Raw genomic sequence first — 7,874 nt, forward strand, 5'->3', positions numbered from 1 at the left:
CGTTTTCATACATACATCTCAAGGTTACCGATAACTGTCCGTTAAGTTATCTTCTGGGAATTAATTGTATACTTAGATCTGCAGACCTATATAATTAAATAAAAGAGGGCAGCTATGTCAAACCTATTCTTCCTTGATTAGCGAAATGCTTGAAACCTAGGTTGTCTACACCAACAATACCTGTTTTAGGAGTCACCGTGTTGACGTTATTTAAATATTGAATCTCATAGTTTGACAAAACACTTTTAACAAAGTACAATTGAATTTGAACACAACTTTCCCTTTTATAAATGGGACTAGGAGAAACAGCTACATGAATGGCTACAGATGATGTACTGGTAGTGCGCTTGAACACAAAAAAATTAAAAAGGCAACAACGAAAGTCAGCGATGAGCATCTTTCAGTCTGAAATATAAATCTTTATTTTAAATCGTTCTTTTCCTATAAAACAAATAATCTTAAAAGCGCAATAGTGACTGAAAGCAACGTAAATTATATGCCTACAATGTTTAAACGTTATCCTTAAGGTTGACAAAGATCTAGATTTATTAAAACATTTATATAAAAAATGACCTTGAAGTTTACTTTTTTATCTTGATTTGTTTGTCTTTTTACAATATTTGCATAATCAATTATGCAAATTAAGACATTTATCAAGGGTGAATAGATAAGCTTTCATAGTAAATGGACAAATGAACTTAATGGTTTAAGTTACCTCGCAGCCATTTTTTTTTCGATTTTGTTGTACCTCAAGTATTTTTCTTGTTATTGTAAAACGTCATTTGAACATTGTATCACCTGTTCTGAGTGAATATATACCTCAATGAGTCATATATTTTTGTATCTCACCGAAAAAATAGATTGTTCAGTTAAGGATATGGTAGACCAGCAGGGTAGCTAATTCAGGGGAAGAAACCTCAGTCTCAGTTCGTCAGGGGAAGAAACCACGGTTACACTTCGTCCAGGGAAGGTTACAGTGACTTTCGTCTGGAAGTTTTTACAGTGGGTGGTTAACCACAGTCACATTTCGTCAGGATATCTTTTATCTCACTTTGAAACAAAAATATTGTTGGCCAACCAGTACTTGTGTCATATGAAAAAACATGGCCGTGACCCGAGTAGGGCTCGAACCCATGATCTCTAGGTTGAGAGGCAGACACCTTACGCTCCCTTTGTTGTTCTTTTGATTTAAGATATACAGCAACGTCCTTTAGACCGACACAGTCATAAAAAGCAAGGCCTTCATTATGTATGTGGTCTAACAAACACTGCTCCATAGTTATTTAAATTGCTTAACGTTAGATATAGGATTTTTATATTTGATCTACATACAAAGGTGTTTTTGATCTTAAATTTGACCGTACAATAACAACAAATCTATACGGAAATGGTGATTCACGTTCAGTGATATGATCTGAACAATATTAGTTATCATTTAAAGTGAATTGGTATATAATGAAAGGTCTGCAGTGCAATAAATAATTGCGTTGATTATGTTTAAGTATCAGACATAAAAACAAACCACGAAAACATTATATTATGTATGTTGTTGGCAAGTGTGAGATACATTATCTGATATTACATATATTCATAAAACAGATAATGAAATATTCTAGAACATAAAATTTTTCATCGTAGAACAGTTACTGTTCATATTAAATGACTCATAACCTTGTTAAAGCAATAAAATATCCACTTGATACATTTTTATTGTTTTTATCAATATTTTAATGCTTATGGACAACGTGTAAAGGCGTGTTCATTATAGATCAACCTACTTCAAAGTATTTCAAATTTTGATTAAAGAACAATAAAGGTATCATTTAGATGTACTTACAAAATATTTATTGTCAAGTTCAATATACTCGTATAAATGAATATAAAGATACTCATTTCATATAAGATACAAAATCGACATATCTTGATTTAATTTCGGAATTGTTTATTTTCTTATTTTATGTAGTACAATGTATAAAGTATTGTCAGACTTAACGGGATTGCAAGATAATCTGGTGTTAATCTGGTGATACTCTAGTGATATTCTGGTGATATCCGGGTATATGACTGGTAGCAAAAGCCTGTCCTTTGACGCTTGTTAGCCTATTTTTCAGCGAATAATGAAAGTAGTATAAAAACATTAAAATTAAAGATGAGAATCATTCTCTTGAATTTACAATGATTATACTTTAGTGAAACCATCCGGTTTTTAATTTAATCATACTTTTTAGTCAAAAAAATTTATCAAACATTGCAATAAAAGATTTTTTCAATTTCCGTTTTTTCCCCTGTTTTTAAATTAAAATACAATTTAATTTCCGTATCAAAAAAAACCCCCGGTTTATGTTTTTTGTACTTTAATCTTTTTTTTCCCCAAACCCCGTTTAAAAAATTTCCCCCTCCCCCGCGTTTCCCCTTTATCCCCCCCCCAAATTTTTTAAAACCCCGAAACCCATCCGCCTCTCGTTTACTTCCCCGGCGTTCCCCCAAAATCTCCCTTCCGGCTAAACTTTTTCCCCCATGTTTTTTTTAATATGTTCCCTTCCTTTTGCGTCCCCCTTTCGGCCTTTTTTCCCCTTTCCCCCCTTTGGCCCCTTTGGTTTTCCCCGTTCTCCCCCCCCCTTTCCCTTTGCCCCCCTTGGGAAAATCCTAAAACCCCCTTCCGGGTTCCCCCCCCTTGGGGGGCCAGTGTTTGCCCTTTGGTTTTCCCCCCCCCCGCCTCCTCCCCCCCTTTTTTTTGCCTTTTTGAAAATTGTGTGAAATTTTTGTTCCGTTTTCCCTTCCTTTCCCCTGTTTTCCCTTTGTCCCCCGCCCCCCCCCTTTGGGGCCCCCCCCGGGCTTTTTGGGGCCCCCCCCCGGGTTGCCCGGGTCCCGGTTCCTTTTTGGGGTCCCCCCCCCAAAGTGCGCCCCCGGTAACCCCTTTAAGGGTCCGAAAAAAAAAACCCCCCGGAAAAAAAAAAGGCCCGTTAAAAAAAAAAAAAAACCTGGTTCCCGGCCCCCAATTTCAAAAACCCCAAAGGTTCCCCCGTTAAACCCCGGGGGGGGGCCCCCTTTTTTTTTTTTATGCATTTTTTAACATCAGGCAAACGACCGCACTTTGGGGTCATAGAAAATTTATGTTCATTATGTTTTAAATAATATATTGTAGACTTTGTAGTCAAAGCCAATGGTAAACGAAAAATCAAGGTATTAAATAGACACAAACATGTGCCATGAATTATAGTAGAATCAATAGGGATTTAAATGGTCTTGATTAGTAAGTGAAGAACTTTCACCAAATAAATCACCAAATAAAGAATTTGTATCAATTATTAAGCTTAAAATATTTTTTCTCAAATTTTCCATGTATTTTAAAAGAATGTACACCTTTCATTAACTCCATTGTTTTTAGCTAAATGCATTATTTTCCCGTTTTTTATTTACACATTTTTAAGAAATATGATAAAGGTAAAGCATAGACAAAGGTATAAATTCTGGGAAATCTTAGTAAGACATTTCAGTAAAAAATGTGCCTGATAATATGTTGAAAGAGTCATTTATTTAGCTAAATGTGACATAAAAGAAACTTGAGGTGTAGATCCGGCTTTAAGTAGTAGTCCGTACAGGCAGGACTAAAACTATCAACTATTTAAGTAGTCGCACATTAAGAGCGGAGCTTCAGAATAATGTAAAATTCTCACTGGGGTATAGAGGGGATTGTGGGGTATCGAACCCCAGGAGGGTTAAAAATAATGTTTTAAAGGTACATTATGCTTTTATTATTTTTTTAAGCTTTTTATTTTGATGTTCTTCTATATTATCCAAAAAATACACATTGGCCAATTACCTGAACCATCTTTTTCATCTGTTGCTTTTTGGCAATGATGAGTACAGTTATAGTGAATTAGTATTTTATATGGAAGTCAAATACTACAGTGTTTTGACTACTTTATGACGAATAATTTTACAGTTATCGCTATATTATTCAGATAACAAGCATCTTACATTTCTCTGATACCATTATTTTAACATTATAAAATTCATGTTTGCTCTTTCTAAAGAAATATGTAAGATTTCCCATAAAAAGCCTCTGGTGAACGGTTGTTAGGAGCTTACAAAAACCCTTTTTGTTGATAAGCTTAATAATGTATTTGTAAAAATCACTATTTATAGTCCGATCGAAAAACTTGATTTTTCACCAGAACATTGCAATAGAGTATATATATAGTTCTTTGGAAAAATTTTTTTAACTGCATTTTATTTCATTCCCAACATATTGAAAATGGGGTTCAATATGGCACCAAAAGTTATCAAGTAAATGACCGACAGAACGGGATATTTTTCGCAGCATCTTTTAATTCTAGGAATACACAATTTCTGTACTAGGGAATTTTGAACGGTGGCATAAAAGTGACATATGTATTTTTTTTGTACTTTTTTTGTTTTTCGTACATAAGTTTTGTTTGTTTGTCGTACATATTTTATTTAGTTTTGAATACATATTCTTTTTTAGTTTGCAAACACATTTTATTTTAGTTTTTTGTACATATTTTTGTTTTTTTTCGTACATATTTTTACATGACGCCATTTGCAAAATAGAGGTTTGGATAATTACACCATTTGTTAAACACCATTTTCAAACACTTCGCCATCTGTAAATTACAGTACCCCATTTGCAAATGCCATTTGAATATACCAACATTTTCATTTTTGGAGGTATCAAAAAAATAAGAACACTTTTTAGTATCCGCGATAACCCAAAGAAAGGTTCTGCATATGGTCGCGATGTAGTTAACATTTGTCACAAGGTGCCTTAAAATCTTTCATGGGGTTTCGGAGATAATGAGCGGACATGAAACCCAAGTCTTTATCCTTTGACCTGTAGGTGTGACCCCGACCTTGAGCCGGCACACCTCACATATAAATTCTGCACATTATCTGGATGTGCTAAGGAATTGACCTAAGTTTCATAATTCTCAATTCTCAGGGGGTGGGGTTGAGTGGTGCATATTCATGGAATAATAACTGATCACCAATCAACAGCCCTTTCCAATTAGACACAAATATAACAGTATATAATAATAAAAAACAATAATTATATACAATACATATAATATAAAAAAATGGGCCGAAAAGGGTCGGCCGAAACCAGACTTGCCCGGCCGAAAACGACTGGGCCGATTCCAAAAATGGGCCGAAATGTGACCAAACCACTGTGCCAGTTTTATACTCAACTATGGGCTGTTATGAGATTTGAAAGCTGTTTTGATTGGCTAAAATATGTTTAAAAAACAAAAATAAAATATGTACGAAAAACAAAAAATAAAATATGAATGCAAAACTGAAAAAATATGTATGCAAAACTAAAATAGAATATGTATACAAAACTAAAAACAAAAAATGCAAATGTCACTTTCATGCCACCGTAATTTTGTTATATGAACACAACTTTTAGATATCTTAAGAAGTAAAATTAATTAAACTTTTATCACTTAAGCATCATAAGTTTTGACCGCCATCTTGAACTCCACCTCAAATATTCCAATGTGTATTCCCTATATTCCAGTCGCTGGCTGGATAGCTTTTAAAACATTGACAATTTATCATTCTAACCCCTGGCGGTGACGGAAACTGACTTGAAAATTGTCAGCCTGTTCTTGTGTAATGAGCAAAGTTGTCACGTGAGCTTATAACGATAAAAATCCATTCAGAAAGTGGTTCGAGAACATGACTTCAAATTCATTATTTCAAATTTACTTAAATTTCTTTTGTAGTAAAATGTAGATTTGCAGTATTTTCAAATTACGCATTAATGAATAAGGGAATGGTTACAAGAGTAAAATTTCAGTGTCACGTCGGATAGAAACCTGTTTTTCAAGCTATTAAAGCAGGGGAAAAGAAGCAAAACGTTTCGTTAATATGCATTTATTTAGGTTTAATATATCTGCTATAAGTACCACAGCTAGCTATTGATACTGATCAACCAACCAACCAGCCAATCAACTAATGAATGATTGAATAATCTATAGATGGACAGACGAACGAACGCGAACGTACAAACGGAGGCGAACGGACGAAAAATCCATTATTTTGGGGGTATATGGGCTTGGTTTGATCTTTATTTGGCATTTTCCCACAGTGTAAATTACTATAGATCCGTTATTCAAAAAAACAATTTCAAACGGAAAACCCTTTTTTTTTATTGGGGGGGTTTTCCCCGGAAGAACGAAAGGAAATTTAACGAAAGAACCAAAAAAAAAATTAATAACCCTTTTAAACCCAAAATGTTTTCAGGGTTTTAAAACCATTTGTTTTAATGAGAAAAATTTTTAAAATTCTTTTGATTTTCCTACTAAAAATAAACCCCGTTGGGCCTAGTAAAATTAAAAATATATACAGTTAAAGAGTGCAATTTTGAGGGCCCCGTCATTTACAAAAACCCAAAATAATTTGGGGGGTTTCCCACCAGGGATGGATCCACCCCTGTTTGATCAGCACTTATTTTCTGTTCGCACACCCAAAACCTATAACAAGAAAGAAAACTGTAGCGAACACAAAATCCTAAACAGAACGCGGATGCGCAGGCTGGTCTGGATCCATGCTTGTTGCAAACCCATTATGTTGGTTTTGAAGTGACGCGGCTCATTTGTCATTTTTAAAATAACATCTTTATGAGAGATCTTTTATTATGGAACCAATGAAACTTTAGAATTTCAAACGAATACAGTATACATACAATATATAATTGTTTTACTTTTATTTGAATGGACTGTAACGCTAAGCTCTGATTATTATATGAATGGTAATAATTTGATAGTTTGATTATGGGTTATTCCATATGTTTATCATATTAAAATCTTTGTAATTCTATTTCTTCATACTTCAACGTTGACTGAATGCCATCTAGCTAAGTAAGATAAACAAATATCGTTATAACATCAAGTGGCAAAACTAGCTATTTTTTGAGGAATTAATATAAAACGCATTTATGGAGCAATTGGCAATACTCGCATTTTGGGGGAAATTATAAAAACTCGCAATTTAGGATGAATTGGTAAAACTCGCATTTTGGGAGCAATCGGCAAAACTTTCATTTTGGGAGCAATTGGTAAATTCGCATTTTGGGAGCTTTTTTTAAAACTCGCAATTTGGGAACAATTGGTAAAGCTCGCTTTTTGGGAGGTATTTGTTATTTTAGTGACATTATGCTCAAATTTTCATAGTCAAGTTGAGCTGAGCTTACTATATATTTCAGAATATTGACTGTTAAAATGGTGATTGACCAACTATTCATATTGGAGAATGTTTAGAATAAAATTTAAATCTGCCTAAAATATAAAAAGACTGCCCCACTCTTTTTATGAACTGAACGTTACAGGTAAATTCTAATGGTTATTTACGAAAAAATCATTTGAATCCATGCGTTGTTTATTGCTAATGGGAAATCATTTTTTATATTAAAAGGAATTATGACAAAATGAAAACTTATCATGTCTTTCACCTGTTCACTCATTTATACCCTTGGATGCGCAGGCAAGATGGTGAAATCGCGATGGTACGATGGAGAAAACGCGACAGTACGATGGTTAAATCGCGATGGCGCGTTTGCACCATTGTGCTATCGCGCCATCGCGATTTCACCATCGTTTCATCGTGCATCGCGGATACAGACTAAATATAACATCACGATTGACCAAATGTAACACCGTAGATTTCCCTTTTTTTCTGATCACAAGTGTTTGTTTTTAAAGAAACTTTTTATAAAATGTAAAACAGAATAATCATTTTAATTCATTTTAGTTGTGATGTTATATAATTTCTTTTGTATGTAATTGCATCATTACAATTTGCAACTAGATTACTTAAATTGAATAATAAATATATATACATGTATATAT

The sequence above is a fragment of the Ruditapes philippinarum genome, unplaced genomic scaffold (genome assembly GCF_026571515.1).
Source record: "Ruditapes philippinarum isolate M1 unplaced genomic scaffold, ASM2657151v2 ctg697_1_1_1_1, whole genome shotgun sequence".
In the NCBI taxonomy this organism is placed as follows: domain Eukaryota; kingdom Metazoa; phylum Mollusca; class Bivalvia; order Venerida; family Veneridae; genus Ruditapes; species Ruditapes philippinarum.